Source organism: Thunnus albacares, chromosome 2 (assembly GCF_914725855.1).
Source record: "Thunnus albacares chromosome 2, fThuAlb1.1, whole genome shotgun sequence".
Lineage (NCBI taxonomy): Eukaryota > Metazoa > Chordata > Actinopteri > Scombriformes > Scombridae > Thunnus > Thunnus albacares.
The window spans coordinates 31,311,875-31,329,335 of NC_058107.1; the positions used below are offsets into that span (position 1 = coordinate 31,311,875).

The window sequence follows — 17,461 nt, forward strand, 5'->3', positions numbered from 1 at the left end:
AACAAGAATTGTCAAACTTAAAATTTGAACTCTAAAAACGACGACCTTTCGGGTAAATGTTTTTAAAGTGAGCCTTTGTACAATTTGTCTGCCTCTTGAGCCCTTCAAAGTGTTTCTTCACAAATCCAAAAGCAATAGTCTGAACAATGACTGTGAAATCCTCTGGCATGTGAAATCGCTGGACATGATGAAAATTTAGGAAGGAAACGTTTTTGGCACTGTGGTCTCAGATGACTAGTGAGATCAAGGTGCTCAACTGGTCTTAAAACGTCTGTTCAAATCATCCTCCTGAGACTGTTACCATGAACACAAAATGGCCAGATACATTATGACCCCTATAACTCTGTTTTAACCTATTAGAGGTTGAGAACTTTACTGCATTAGATGTTGAAATTGCCTTTCTGAATTCCAGTGAAGCACAATAATGGGTTCCATGGGAATGGCAAACAATTTCAAATTCATAATCTATAAGTCAGATTATGAGCCCATTGGTGCTATTGATCCATAGAACTTTAAATTAGTTCTGTAAAAACTTCCTCCAAACTAATGCGGGTATGAATTTCTGTTTTGTGTTGCAATAGTCTTCAAAAATGGATATGGTCATAGCAAACAGCCATAATGGCTCATGCACTTCTATAAATATGTTAGAATCTCTGTGAGAAAACAACAACAATGCAAATTATTTAGACAATGTGAACTGGCTAATGCCATTATATAGTGAATGTTTCACATTAACATCATATTTCGAATGCTCTTTCTTGATAGCATGAGCAGGGCCACTTCCATTTTCATTCCACCAGCATCCCTGCACCCGGCAGTCCAAACAGAAAGCTCAATTTAATAGCCTCATCTTTCCATCTTAATGTAGATAATTAAAGTTAAACACTGACTTTGTGTGTGTGTGTGTGTGTGTGTGTGCCTGCGTATTTTTGCATGTTCCCATCTGCTCCTGCCTGACTTCAAAATACTGCCTGCAAAAACGACAACTCGGGTCTTTTTTCCTCACCCCAAAAGGTCAAACTTGTCATTAGCTGTGAGGCTCTTCACTGCTTCGTCTCACATAATTCAGAAGCCCTCTGCAAAATAATTGCTGTTGGTGTTCACCTGAGGCTCAGTAAGCTGTGCAATGTCATAGAACACAATGTCTCCTCTGTGTTTTGTGTTTTAACTGTGTTTTAGTATCTTTTCAAAGATTTACTGTGTCTCAACAGCTCATGCTGTGTGAAAGTCATTTTATTAAACAATGTGAGTCAGAACTCAGAATCCAGTATTTAATCAAACCATTATTTGCTAATGACGTAAATAATATACCTGCTTACTCATTATCTGATATAATCTAACATATTGTAGCATGTCTATATCTATGTCCATATCTAACATATGTATTTATAGACATGCTCCTATCTCTAATCTTAAACATCTGGATGCTGTTTATCACTCAGCTCTTAGATTTATTACTCATGACCCATATGGCACCCATCATTGTGTCTTGTATCAGAAGGTGGGCTGGCCCTCCCTCTCTGTAAGGCAAAATCAATGCTTTTATCTATTCATTTATAAAGGACTACTTCAAAAACTACCACCTTATTTATTGTCTCTCCAGTGTCCAAGACATTCCACTTTAACACCTGTTCTCAGGACTGGCTGACACTATATGTTCCTGCGGTAAATACTAACTTTGGAAAGACAGCCTTCAGATATTTTATCCCATTTGTCTGGAATAATTTACTGTAGACTGAAACTTGACACAATGAAATTGATAGGGCAATTAAAACATTTGGTTAGAGGGTCGATTGATTTTTTTTTTTACTGTTTTACATAATATGCTTGTATTTTTATTCCTTTTTATACCTACACCAAGGTTATTTTAGAATGCACTTATTTATAATTTGTCATGTTGTTGTCTATATGAATGTATATTTAAATCTATGCTATTTTATCAATATTTTATAGTGCTATGTCATTACCATTATCAATATATTTATTTTATAATATTTTTATTTTATATATATTTTTTTAAAATTATGTACTCAGGTCTCATTTGCAAATGAGATCTCAATCTCAATGTGACTTCCTGATTAAATAAAGTATATAAATTGCCAAATACGTGTTAAGTTTCAGTTCATGTACAGTAAAACTTTATTCTACATCCCTTTTTAAAACTGCTCAACAATAAATGTTTGTAATGCTGTATTTCCCTCTTCTAATAAATATTATTGGTTTCTTTGTTTCAGTTTCAGAAGTGTCAAAACAGGGGATTTCAGCCTTGATCCTTGGACTCCGGAGTCCTGCTGGTTTTCATTCGAGCCAGGGACGGTTGTGAACAAGGTGAATGCAAGGTGAACCTAAATAACTACAATTAAGTCTAATGAACTGCAATTAACTGTAATTAATCGCGTGGTAGGACAGAAAACCAGCAGTAATCAGGGACAGGATTAGGAGCTGCTGTTGGTTTCTACTCTTTTTGAAATTCTGCAACAGTAGCACAATTAATCCAAAACAAAAAACCCCCCCTCCCAGTTTCTTTTCATCAGACTTTGTTGCGCTCCTGTGTTCCTCCCTCAGTAAACATGTGGGAAGGAGGTATTTCTCCCTATTGTTTCCCTGATCATTCACATAGACACACGCTGGTGTGGCTGCTGACAGTAAAACAGACTACAACACACAATTTTGAGAACATCAGAAATATTACAGCATGCAGGTCTGCTGAGTAGAGTAACCAATGACATCTGCTACTTTGAGGAGTAATGAAATGATATTCAGTAGTAAAATTCAAACCTATTCTTTTCAAGTATAATTTGCATTTTATGACTTTATTAGAGAGATGACAGGAAAAAGGGGAGAGAGATAGATGGGGAATGACAAGCAACAAGATGTTGTGTCTCATGATCACTCATCCAGGTGTTCTTGCTGACGGACATTCATTTTCTGCCATCTTGCCATATACACAATACTCAGTTTCTTTAAAATGACATCAACAATCAGTGAAGTGCACTTACATTTTTCTGCACAGTACTTTATGCTTTCATTTCTTAAGTAATAACCAGATGAAAAACTCTTGTTACTGAAACAAATATACTCACCCGCACTCATCTCCAGATAAAAGCAAACTGAACTGCCAGCTGGTGGCGGTCAGAAGGCAAATGGATGTTTACTTACAGAGAATTAAGATGGGAGTCCACACAGGCAGCAGTGGTTTCATTTTTTGTTTTATGTCCACTGATTTGCATTTCCCCTCTGAAGTATGAAATTACACTGATTGTATCCTACAGGGAGGTTCATGAGCCAAAACACAGGGAGGTTCATGAGCCAAAACACATCTACAGCTGATACAGTTTGTGCCATCAACATTAGTGTGATGGCTATGTGCCCTTTCTGGCTCCAGATTTCTGACCGAAATGAAATGTGCCACATCACATCACATGATCCAGCTGAAACCTTGTTTTTATTCTATAATGTTGCACCATAAGTTTTAAAGAATTAGCAAAGGGATTTTCAAGAAAGTGGTAAAAGGCTGTGAATAATACATGAAACAAATGGAAAAAAAATAAACTGTACATCAAAGATTAGCATCCTTACCTCTGCCAATGTGGTTATGTCTTTAGCTGTAGCTCGTTACATTTCATACTTAATGCCTCGATTGTGAGGTGTAGAAGCAAAATTATGTTTGTTCTGGATTCTTTAAGGCCTTAACACACTGGGGATGTGGCCAGTAAATGACACGAAAATACTTGCCTGCGAATATTTCGCAGAATTTGCGACAGTTCATTCTTCAAAGACAATCATGAATTCAACACATGGTCGGTAAAGAGAACTGGATACAGTATTGGAGGCAGGGACTCATTCATTCATATTAAAGTTGCTCAGTGGTGCATGAAGCAAAAAAGTTTGACTTCAGGGTATAAAATTGCCTGAATCTTCCGAGATCGTGTGGTCCATAGAGCAGGCACACCAGAGACTTCTGCTGGCCAAGCCAGTTAACTTCCGGTTTAGTCCTCTGCTAACTGCGGACAAAAAAATAAAAACCGTGCAGCTTTTCTAGACTTTCCAAATGTTATTGGATTTAATGGATCAAAGTCCAACAGTGGAACGAGTCATTTCACAGAGGTTGTGATGGTCAAAAAAATTATCCACTGATTTTTAGATGTTTCTTTCACAGTGTGAGTCTAAGGGAAAAAGTGTTTTTGGGTCAGTGTGCATCACATGACAGACGCAAAAGTTGTAACTACATGGCCACTATGTCAAATTGGCTTCAAAGCCCGGTGCTCTTCCTGGGGGTTTGATTCAACATCATTCAGTGATGATGATCTTGTCCTCCTCCCCCTCACTCCACCAAAGAAGAGGAGAGTTTGGGTGCATCCCATTTGACAAGGTAGAGAAAGAGAAGGATGAGGCATTAGGTTCCAGACATATTTTATGCTGGAAGGACAGTTTGAGGTCCTTCTGGGGATGCTAGTGTGGCATCTGAGGACAGTAGAAATAACAACAATAACAGAAAGGGAGAAAAATAACAAATAAATTTCACAATTGCAGAGTGTTTAGATTATAAGTGTTACATACAGCCTATACACATCAGTGACATAACAAGCACATCATACTACAGTGGATCAGTTATGTCCTATATACACAGATGTAGGAGAATATTCAGCATAAGAGGGACCAAGGGCATTTATACTTGATATCACATTTGACACAGACGACAGTTAAGATTACACAACTTTCAGTTGCACCACATGTTTTGGCATCATCCAGAAAGCGTTAGTAAGCTAATTATCAAACCACATAATTTCGCTTCTGCATTCTTCTACTGTGGTTACAGGTCAATAGCTCAACAGTTTCCATTACACATATCTAAGTTAAATCAAAGTATATAAAATTTCCCATTACACTTGCAAAGAGGGGATTCAATGGTTTCAAGAGAGAGAGAATTGCCTACTGGCACAAATGTAAATCAAATTGTTTTCTTAGATTTTGTTTATTAGGTAAAAACTAATTCTCCCACCACACCCAGATTCCTCAGCACTGTAACTTCTTTCACAACCACCGCATCCAGTTTCCTCCAGTTTCTGTCTCAGTGTGTCAACTGTGGCCAATTTGGTGAAAGATGCCATTAAGTTCATCTGGGGACAAATGAGGGAAACCCACATGCCAGTCCAAACTGAAGAGGTCCGGATGGTTACAGGTCAATAGCTCAAGAGTTTCCATTACACATATCTAAGTTAAATCAAAGTATATAAAATTTCCCATTACACTTGCAAAGAGGGGATTCAATGGTTTCAAGAGAGAGAGAATTGCCTACTGGCACAAATGTAAATCAAATTGTTTTCTTAGATTTTGTTTATTAGGTAAAGACTAATTCTCCCACCACACCCAGATTCCTCAGCACTGTAACTTCTTTCACAACCACCAACTCCAGTTTCCTCCAGTTTCTGTCTCGGTGTGTCAACTGTGGCCAATTTGGTGAAAGATGCCATTAAGTTCATCTGGGGACAAATGAGGGAAACCCACATGCCAGTCCAAACTGAAGAGGTCCGGATGAACACCCCCAGGAGATTCCGGGACAAAAAATGGAATTTCCCAAATTGTATCAGTGCACTTGATGGGAAGCATGTTGTAATTCAGGCACCAGCTAATTCTGGCTCCCATTTTCATAATTATAAGGGCACCTTCTTTGTGGTTCTCCTTGTTCTGGTGGATGCGGACTACTGGTTTCTGGCTGCTGACGTGGGAGGTTCCGGCAGCAACAGTTAAGGAGGCGTCTTTGCCAACTCCTCTCTGGGACAGGCCCTTCAAGCTGGTACCTTGAATGTACCAGTATCATGCCCACTCCACTCAACACCTGAGTTGGGACCAGTGTCATTTGTGATAGTGGCGGATGAGGCTTTACCGATGACAACCTTTCTCCTCCGTCCCTATCCTGGGAAACGCCTGCCAGAGGATCACCAGGTATTCAACTACCGCCTCTCCAGAGCCCAACACATTGTTGAGAATGATACAGGCATTCTGAGCCAGTGCTGGAGAGTGTTTCAACACCGGCTGCAAGTCTCTCCTGACACAGCTGACAGCATTATCAAGCATCATCATACAGAGCAAAACTCCAGAGAGACTCAGCAGCCAGACATTTCTCCAATCTCTGTTTGGGAGCAGCTGAGATTGTCACTAAAATGACAGTCCAACTTAAGTGAGCCTGGTCAGTTCAGGCAGTCCACAGCTATACTGCTAACTTCATACTCTGCTCTGGTTACCATCCTCACCATCACACACCTGCTCTCTTTCTCTGTGTCTCTCCCAACTGCACAGTCACTACTTTCTGCCTTAAAGGACCAGTGTGTAACACTGCCTTTGCATTCCCTTGCTACCAACTCTACTACATCCAAAAATAAACTGTATCAGTTACTCACTATCCTGATAGCCTCCACACGTCCTTGTGTTCATTGTCTATATAATTTTTGTGTCCTTTGTCACACAATACAGGGTGATGATTAACACAAACAATCAACAGGTCCACCATTGTCATTAGGAGCTGTGACGTGACGTGACGTCCGTTCCACACAACCTGACTGGCTGATGCCTTTATTCGCAATGCGAAAGCTCAGAAAAATGGACTTTGCCCTTTCTCACCACGTATATTCGCATTCTAACAAAAGTTACAGCTTTTTGCACACCGCCTTTTCACATCCGTTGGGATTTGTTCCTCAAACAATGGAAAACAGTTTAATTGAGCAGGAAATGTCAGTTTTAAAAACATGTAACATTGAACCTCATTACTCATCACAAATAAAACTACAAAAGTGCAGATTCTGACATTTAAAAAAAAAACAAAAACATTTAAGTGTAGTATAAACATCTATTATTATTCAGTTTAATGGTGAAAATCAAGTTGGGGCATTTGTCAAATAAAAATCCTTGTATAATATTAAATAACCTGTAAAAAATGTATATACAATTTGAATTGTTAAATGAAACAGATGTAGTGACCACAAATGGGGATACTGGTGTCAGAGGTTTCTGGCAGCATCATGTATGAACTGAGGTCAACCAAGGTCAGTGTTTCTCAATGAATGTTGAGTATAAAATAAATCACTAAACAGAAATTAGTACATAGTTTTTTTCCCCCTTCATATTTCAAAAACAGAAACAAAATATAAAATATTAATCCCTTTAATAACAAATTAGGCAAATTTCATAGAGTACATTTCTGAGTCACACACATTACAAACAAACAGAAACACAAAGACCAATATACCCTCTCAGCAACTGGTTTAGGTTTTACCAATCTAACAGAACTTTATGAAATTCATTTGAAGTTTTCCATATTGAGCGAGCATATTCTCATCAACTGTGGTTGGGGTCTCAAAAACATTTTCTGAAACTTTGCACAGTGGCAAAGATGATGGTGGTTAATAATTTCACCTCACAGACAGAAATTCATGGGCCTAGTCCAGGTCTTTCTGTGTTGAGTTCTCCAGCAACCATCACCAGACTTCAAAGGTAACATTAAGTTCACCAAACCAAAGCCTTTTCTCTTGAAATGTTAAAAGTGAGACAAAAAGGTTTTCCCTGTCAGAATTATGATAATAGGACTAATAAGCTCAACACTGCTATGAAAGACCAATGCTGTTATCTCAATGTCTTTTCAACTGGTTGAGGACGCTAAGTTTTGTAGCTAGAGCCTTTGTTGTTCAGCACTTGTACAGTATGTAGCCATCAAAGTGTATATTTAAAACCCTTTTTACAGTGTTCTCATCTTAAAGCGAGTCAGTTTGAAACAAGAAGAAGTCAGCCAGAGATTTCAATCACAGAGCAAATATTTGCTTTATTATCCAGCTCACTTGCTGATTAAATCTGCCAGCAACAGTTGTCATTTCTGTTGGCAAAATTTACAGCTAGAAATGAGAACTCCGCTTTTTTCTACCAATGTCTGGAATCAAACACCATTTTTTTCAAAAATGACGAAGAATTTGATGACACTGTTATCATTTTAAACTGCACATGTGTTGTGCAAGAACAGAATACTTGATTAACTTGATTAACTTGATATAGGAATAGCAACAGTAACTAAGGCGAGCTGAGCTTATTGAATGTTCAGTTTCCTGTAGGTGTGAATGTTGACTGACTGTACTGTATATGTCAGCCATGTGATAGCCTGGCAGCCAATGCAGGGTCTAATGTTCCTCTTTAACAATGTAAGCTGGATCGGCCCCTGCGACCCCGCGCTGGATAAGAGGGTATAGATAATGGATGGACGTGATTTTCAACATGACAATATAGTGTTTTGGAAAGTTTCTTTTTTATTGTAAAAGTTGAACAGATGATTAACATGCCGAACTGACACAAATATTAATGTTTCAGCTTGCAGAATGCCCTGTTTTGGATCTGAAATTCAGTGTATGTGTGTGTGTGTGTGTGTGCGTGTGTGCTATCCTTCAAATTATTGCCATGAGCTATAATAGAATAGCATCAAATGAGTTCAGTTGGCCTTCCTTGGTCAATATCAAGAGAATAATAAATTAGCTTTCTATATTTAATGTCAATGTAACGTAAGCTGCATTAATAGCAACATTAATGATGTCTTAGGGCACAATATGAGTCAGACTGCTTTTTTTTTTTTTTTTAAACATCAATCTTGTCTCAGAAGAGAGACAAAGTCGTGAATCCTGAAGGAGCTGACGGAGCGTTAAGTTGTACTTCATGAGGTGAAGCTCAGGTATTCTGAGGAAGGTGGAGCGCGTCTTCTGTTTTAAGATTTATTGTTAGTGTCAGACCTTATGGAGTACACAGACAAAGTGAAAGGGAGTCAAGCTTCACAGAAAGAAACTAAACTTATCACTTAAAGATTTTATTGACAATTTTTCTTCTCTTCTGGACAGTAGAACAAACCCAAATGTTTCACAAAAAACACAAACTTTATAACAAGGCCTGCAAATTGTAATTCATTGACATTCAGTTGAACAGCAGAAACTAAATAATTTCTGGAAGGGTAGAAAAATTTTTATAAACTTTACTGTACAAATTATACAAATGAAGCTCCATTACAAGCTTGAATGATCGATATGCCATTTCGAGTAAGGGCAGCAGTTGATGTTATCATGAGGATGATGATGCTGATGGTCATGAAGAAGATGTGATGAGGTTGAAGATGTGATTTGTCAAAATCAAAGTCAGGAACCTGGAGGGGAAGAAACATCATGGTGTTGCAGTAGCAAAGCATTTTAGGTACAAAATGACAACAAAGGAGGAATAAAATTGTTGTGGTTTACAGAGGGATGAGCCCTGGACAAAAATACTTCTCCTATACAGCACACAGTATCTATTCAAAGGCTGAAAGCAGATTCAGAGCACATTTGAATCAGCAATATCACCATGAATCAAAATATAGACCAGTTGTGAACGGTTGTCATCAGAAAGGAGGATATACTGTACTGTATATTTAGGTTAATCTTAATTCCCTCTTGGAAAAGCTGTTTGCCTTTGAAATCATCTTTTACATTCTCAAGTTTTCAGTACTTGACAGAGATAATGTCACGTTTTAAACCTTTCCAAACAAAAACAAACAAACTTACAGAACAATTGGGAAGCCCTTTCGGTACGCTCTCTTGTATAACAGTCAAATTCAGAAGAGTTCTGTTGTGTTTCCTAGTTGCCAAATGGCACAAAAACAGACTTTACTGTCTCAACAAATTGACATTTTGGGAAATACGCACATTTATTCACTTTCTAGCCAAGAGGTTTGTTACCACTGTCATGTCTGTATGCTAAATACAGTATGTAGCTAAAGCTAGCAGTTGGTTAGCTAGGTTAGCATAATGCCACGTTCAAGTCATATCAAAGTTAACATATTTATGAGACTCCAACTTGCAAATAGAGGTCACTCAAACTTCCAAGTGATAATTACAACTGGTCATTTTTCCAAAGAAGCTAATGTATCCAATGCTTAATAATACAGGAGTACTTGAAAATACAGCAGTTACATAGGGACATCTCACATCAGCCAATGTCTATTGTTCATGGTGATTAAACCCTCATGTAATGGATATAGTGTTATGTTGTCAGTGCACAGTATTTTTAACCATCGCTTGACCAACTCTATAATCATACAACCGTCTTGAGTTGTCTGATGATGTGAATGCTTGCAAGTTGTAAACTTTACCATGCATGGTGTGAATGTGGCATAAAGACTGAAAACAGGGGGAAACAGCTGGCCTGGCTCGGTCCAAAGGCTAAAAAAATTCACCTGCTGGCACTGCTAAAGCTCACTAATTATCATATCTCCTTTGTTTAATCTGTACAAAAATGGAAGTGTAAAAACAATCAATTTACTGTTAATTAATGAACTTTAGAAATGCTTGTTGGTGGATTTTTTAAAAAAACTTTCAGGAAAAGTTGGGCTAGCTGTTTCCAGTCTAAGCTACGCTAACCAGCTGCTGGCTATAATTTCATATGAACTCATAACAAGAAAGTGAATAAACATATTTCCCAAATTGTGAAACTATTCCATTAAAGCTATTACAGACGTGAGACCTTTAAAGTTATTACAAGGAACTTTTAACTGGTTATGAAACAGTCTCATGATGCCTCTGATGCCTCTATATGACCTACATAAGCAAACGGGACCATCAGCAGAGATCGGTTATCTCTATTTAGTTGTTCTTAATTTCCTGACACCAGGTCGGATTCCCCGCGAGACAAATAATTTATGGCATGCAGATCGGAAGAGCCTATGTTTACATTACATGTAGCATTGTAGCATGAGGGAGTACAAAGACATTACTAGGATGGGAGGAGGATATTCCCTTCATTTGATAACGTTAAAAGTAAAGTTAGACTTGTTGGCTTCCGGACTCATCTTTAAAAAGACGAGAGAAAAAGAGAGAGTGCAAGCAAGCTGAGAGCATGAGCGAGAGAGAGAGACAGCAGCGGTGGTCAAGCGAGCTAGAGACTGAATGAAGAGAGGGAGCAACGGTGTAGTGAGAAGAAAGGAGTGAATCTGAGAAATAAAATGTTATTATTGTTTCACAGAAGTTACGTTCTAAAGCCCAAATAAACACACACACCTCCACACAACCCTGCAGCAGCTGCTGCATTGCCAGATTTGGTGGTGTATGCGGCCTTACATGTAACCTAGGTGTATGAACGATACTAAAAACAAAGTTTACTTTGCTTCACCATCATAATATTACAATTATTAATGTTACATAGCCACAAATAGATATATTACCTCATCGCTATGCATCCTGCAAACAGCTGTGTTTAAAAAAGGAGAATAGTATCAAAAATAAAATAGGGTCTTTCTTTCACTCGCTTTCAAAACAAATGCACGCGCTAGCCAAGACCTTTACAACATGAGGCAGTGGTGCTCATGGGAAATGCATTCTTCATTCTGGGAAAACACTGCCGCTATTGTCCACAGGGGCCGCTAAAATCAACACAAAATGAAAGTTCCTTGTAGTAACTTTAATCTTTATCTTTTTGCACATTTAGTTGTTTTTATGATGTACTTTTTTAAAGTGAGTTTTTCTATGAAATTCTAGGCTCCTGTAAGCATCAAGTTCATACATATCCATACAATTCCTGCAGCCTATCATGTTTCTAAATGTTGTCAACAATGAACCATGAACAATTCTTGGTAGGAAAATAAACATCTTTGCATCCACTCATCTGCATGGAGTCATCTTCATTTGTCATGGAAAGCTGGTTTCCCACGGATGACTGTGTGGCACGATACAGTACTTGTGTGACCTGAAAATATTTTGTTGAGCTAGAGGGAATTAGGCAAGCAGGGGAGTGGAGAACAGCTCATTTTGCAGTCTAGTGCTGCCTTTCTTCTTCTGTGAATTATGTTTTTTTTTTCTCCATCCCCTTTTTTGATGTTCTGCCACTGTGTTTGATCTCAACAGGCCCTTATGGCCAAGTGTATGTAGGAAGGGTAAGAGGAATTGCAGAGAAATGGGTCTAACGGGGTTTGTCGTCTGCCCACACTGTTAAAACAGCAGGAGAGTTAGGAGATGACTTTTAAACATTCGACTAATGTGGGCTTCATATTTGTGTTGTGATCAAAACAATACAAAAGTGTGGTCAGATTAGTTTTGTTTCCTTCCCACTACACATTTACATGCCCATCAAAAATATGAACAAGACAATAATGTGAGCAAGGCAAAGTATGCGTGAATATCATACTCTGATGTCAAAACATCGTTTCCCCCGGTTCCATAAGTAAAAATCTTACATGACTCACAGTTTGAGTACCTCTACAGCTTGGATCAGTATGAAACTCTCCCGGTTAAATGATCGGTATAGAAGATGAACAACTGTGTTAGAAAATATGTGGTCTTTGATTTTTTTTAAAAAAAAAAAAAAGGTACAAGGGGTAAAAATCAATTACAGCTCCCAAGGTGCATTTCAGCAAGAAACAGCCAAGCACCGAGCTTAAAATTCACTCACATGCTCCTCTAATGGTGAGCAGATTTGGAGTTGAGAAAACTGATATTACAATCTGCAGAGTGACTCAGTTTGGTTTTAATTTTTTGGGTCACTTGTGAGTGAATTCAGCAATTATTGTGCCGCGTTTTCTTTAGAACTTCAACAACGAAGTGTTTTGAATTCATTACCGCTCTGATTTGTGCCTCTGTCTGGCCTCTTCCCCATAGCTGTGACGGCTGAGGCTCATAGGTATTGTAGTATTCTTAGCTGTTCACCATGCCAAAATCATGGACAAAAAGTGATTTCTCTGAAACCTATAGGATCGTTACATCACTAGGGACAGTTTTGTGTTTCTTTGTTGACTAATATTGAGAATATCATTTGAAGACAATTTTGAAATGGGAATACAGAATGGGGAAAAACAGTTGTAGAACCAGTTGTCCCTTCCACTTCGCTCCTCTATTGTTGTCCAAAAATCATTAAAAACATATAGCGACACTGTTGTACACTGGCTGACATATTAATTTATTATAATAAACATGGGCACTGTAGTTTATGTTGGGTTACTCCCGCATGCTGTTAATACTCAGTAGCACACTAAGTCCGCAGCTGAAAATAGTCCCCCAACAAATGCACTTCTGTTAGAGTGACTTTTGCACTCCAATGCCCTACTGTTTTAGAAATTATAAAAAAAAAAAAAAAAAAATGTTAAAGTGAAACCAGACCCATTTTTAAGATTTACATCTTCAATTGGAACAAATGGGTTTGGGGCTGAGAGCCAGAGACACTATAGGGAAGTCAGAGAGTGTTGAGAGACAACCGAATGCATTGTTGGTTTCTGGCTTTTCAAGTATAATAGTAGTAAATCTTCTAAGAGGTCAGTTTAAAACATAGCCAACATAATGCAGAGCACACAGTGCAAACATCTCCCATGTTTATATTATGTGCTCTGCCAGGAGCTTTTAAACATGCGGCATACTAAAAAATAAAGTCACCTATTTCCATGTGTAGTGACTGAGTATTGTTCACTTTGTTAGAGAACTTTAGAGCTTGTCATGGAAAATCATAGCTCGTATTTCAAAATTGAATAGCAGCATAATTACATCACTCATGTAAATGGTGTTATTAACTGGATTGGTCAAAGTATGAAACCATGTCAATGGCTTAATCGGACTCTTGCTTTGCTCACATTATTAGCAATGGTTGCATTGTGCATGTATGTCTAGCCGTAACAAATAGATAGCAATTACATAGCAGAGCTTTTCTAATCCTCTCTATCCAAGCATGGGCATGTTTACATTGTATTGCAAAGGGTACAGTGAAGATGTACAACAGTACTACATGCTGTGACTGTGGCCGTTAATTGAGTGCTACAGACCAACACTGAATCAGGCTGCCTCTGGAGACCACTGTCAAATTTATAGGAGAAGCTTGTGGTTGATGTTGCATCAAGTGCTCTTGCCAAAGCGTGGACAGGGAGGTTGAATGTTTAATACTCAATCTTAATTAGCATATCATAATCAGGCCTTACTGGAAGATAGTTTCCCTAAGCAAATCAAAACATGCTTTAAATTTCCGTAAAGGTTGCAGGAGTATATAAAGACAAAAGTGGACTTGTTTTTGATTACCACAAGAGAAATGTTAAATGCATACTCCAAACTGTCAAGGACAAATAGTTGAGTCTATTATATTGGCACTTAAGTAAAATATTCACCTTTTAAAATATTGAAGCATGTTTTCTTTATTTTTATTGCATAGCCTTGAGGTCATTAATAACGTGTATGTGGGGGAAGAGTTTGAATATTGTATTGGCTCACAGTCTCGCACAAACACACACGTATAAATATTCTGTTGAATCACCGGTATTTTAGTGCTTGTGTAATTTGCTCAAACAGCATGCAAGCTGTGATACACAAAAAGCAAACTCCTCATAGAAAAAGAAAACTCTCATTCATTCCACTGGATGCAAATATCAATGGAGATATTTTAACATTCGTCTGGCGGGTACAGGGTTTTGGAATTCATTTCATTCTTCTTCACTCACTGGGAAGAGATTAATTTGTCAGCCCAGACAAATGGGTGTGCCAATTTCTAAGTTAGTAGACCATGTAATAGAATCAATTAAACCAAGATATTCTCGTTGGAAGGTTTGATCCCCTCCACCAGCATTTTGTACGCCCCATCTTCTCTCACATGCGATGAGTTGCACGAGCTTGCCTGCTGAAGTTGAGAAGCTCGGTTCAGATTTTAATGTGAATGTGAGATAAACAGCTTTGTTTCAGTTTAAAGGATATAGCTGTCGATTTTCTATATTTTGTCTCATGTGCAGAGTCAAACCAACAATGAGTTGATCCTACTTACAAATACTGTGTGTGTATCTAAAGCCTGATATATTTCATTCCTCTATGCATTGTGAGCATTGTAAACAACTTACCTATAAAGAATTTGTGGTATGTGGCACAACAAGCTGGTTAAGCGCCGTAAGCTGAACCATGCACGCACAGTGGCGTCTGTCTTACAGGAAACCACTCTCCGGAGACTGAAAATGTGTCATTAATCTTTGGAGCTGTTTCCGTGTCCATATTCTCTGTGGCAAAGTAACATGTCATTGACATGTTTTTAATAGGTTTTAGACAACAACGGAGAAATAAAATATATCAGGCTGTGGATACAAAAACAATACTTAGAATTGTTGGTCTAGCTCTGTACATGAGATTTGTTGACAATAAGAAAAATATAGAAAATCCTCATGCCATATCCTTTAACTGTTTCTTTCTGAAAAATAAAAAGTCACTGACAAAAGTGTGTACACAGATAATACTACATGCTGTTGTTTGGCTTTTCAGCTAGTATCAACTGGGAACATTGTGGAGGCCATGAATTTAAAGATTCACACCTGTGTGCATTCAGAGAGACTCTGATTCAAACCTTGGGCTAAACTGGTAAAATATGAATGACAAAAAAAAAAAAAAAAAATTATACCTATCCTTTAATAACTACTGCTGCTGAGATGCCCTGGAGCAAGGCACTTAACCTCCCCGACTGTGTAGATGCAGCTGCTTAGTGGCCACAAGTACCATAGAGACTGTGGCTGTGCTGGGCAGCTTGCAGATCTGAATGTCTGTGCAGCTGTGTGAATGTGTTGCATTAATACAGCTGCACAAGGTTCCATATGTCGTGTCATCTTCGTAGGAAAAAAGTCGGTTTGAGAAAAGAAAATGCAGTTGTGCAGTGGACAATAATGTATAGGTAATGCATTACTTGGTAAAGTAAAAGGAAATGCACATTTTCAAGCACAGTGGCCATGCTTCGCTGTCCTGTGATCTCCAACTTTGGTGAATTTTAAGTTTCCTGATAAATTAGAAGATAAAATATTCCTTTGTGGTTTGAATGAAAGGTTCCTACTTCTTAGGCCAATCCAAACCCATTAAGAAAGTATTGGATTTTGGATTAAAATATTCCATTGCATTGTGTCAAAGCTTAAAACAGTAACAGAAGACATTAGAAGTTGATGCTTTGGAGATATAAGGTCTTCACAGGATAGCGACCAAATTTATACCATCAAAATGATTCATTTGCATACTTTGCATATACAAAAGTTGTTATTAATTGTTTTGTAGGATGAGCTATTGTGAAAATGTCTCAGGGGCTCCCTAAAAAAAGATGAGAACGGTTGCACAGTCATGGTATATAAAACATACTTGGAGCTGAAGATGAGTTGCAGCATGGCGTGAATGGCATTGTATGCATGTCATTGAAATTCCTCAACAGAAAGACAAGGGTGTAATTTTGGGGAAGGGCTTCAGGCATAGAGCGGAGAAAGGCCTCTCTGTTTGAAAGTCTGCGGCATGTTTGTCACCCACTCTGGCAAAGTGGGCCAATACTAACCACTAAAGGGTCCAATCAGGCATTTAGGGAAACATGTATGTGTTAGAGCTGGAGCGAGAAGGAAGAGCGGGGGGAGGAGGGGAGGAGGGTTGTGGAAGCAGGGTGGGGCAAGAGAGGGTGGGAGGGTGGCAGTGCAGGCGGGCAGGCGGTGGAGCAGATGTGAGCAGAGCTGAGGACGAGCTTCACGCAAAGACACAGTCCCATCGATGCCTCCGTTACAGCCTGGAGCAGGAAGGGGGAGGGAAGGAAAACAGAAACAACATTAAATTGGAAGCCGTCTTAACACACAGCCCTGTAGGACACCACACTGTTAACAGGCTATGCTTAGACTGACAGCTCAACAATGCAGAAATTCAATGTCAAACACATCCCCAAATCGTATTCCAGGTGTTTTTAATTTCGCCAGTCCAAGAATGACAGTGAAAAACAAAGGGAAAAGAATGGAAGTGAATGCATGCGTCTTCTGCACTGTGAATAGGACATGCTGACACAGAAACTGTCATGATAAATTGAAAAAACTTGTTTCTATTGGGTTTCTAGCTAGTTGCAACATGTTATCATGACAGAAAATGATTATACGTTCAAACCAGATGAGAGCCATCAAACAATCTATTTTCTCAGTCAGTTTCCTCCTATGAGCTATGGGGTCCACACAAGAAGACACAATTTCTTGCAAAAGTTAGAACAGTTTTGGCTGTTTCACATGAGACATTTCTGTGTGTGTTTTTTAACCGGGCAGGGCTCAGTTGGGAAAAGGTGATGCCACGTACTTCTGTGCGACAATCACAATTTAGCATTTGAATCAAAATCAAAATATTGCCAGCACTCTCAATCAAATCTGCGAGGCTCAGTAACTTCCTGGAGTCCCTGCTTTTTGCCTGGCAGCATCATGGTGGCAACAAGACTGCAGAGAAGTGACTTTGTCCGTGCAAGTAATAGTTAGGCACTTAAAGGACCAGTGTGTAAGATTTAGTGGCATCTAGCAGTGAAGTTGCAGATTGCAACCAAATGAATACCCCTCCCCACACCTTCCCCTTCCAAGCGTAGGAGAACCTACAGTGGCTGTAAAACTTGCAAAATACACGAAAGGCTCTCTCTAGAGCCAGAGTTTGGTTTGTCCATTCTGGGCTACTGTAGAAACATGGCAGTGCGA

At 38.7% G+C, this 17,461-nt stretch overlaps 1 long non-coding RNA gene across 1 annotated transcript; it reads right to left on the bottom strand.

Annotated features, from left to right (window-relative positions):
- Nucleotides 1–1,802: 1,802 nt before the first annotated feature.
- Nucleotides 1,803–10,269, bottom strand: LOC122971101. Its single transcript, XR_006399402.1, has 3 exons — nt 10,258–10,269; nt 9,489–9,491; nt 1,803–1,904 (listed from the first exon to the last, which is right to left on the bottom strand). It is a non-coding gene; the product is annotated as an uncharacterized LOC122971101 (long non-coding RNA).
- Nucleotides 10,270–17,461: the final 7,192 nt, after the last annotated feature.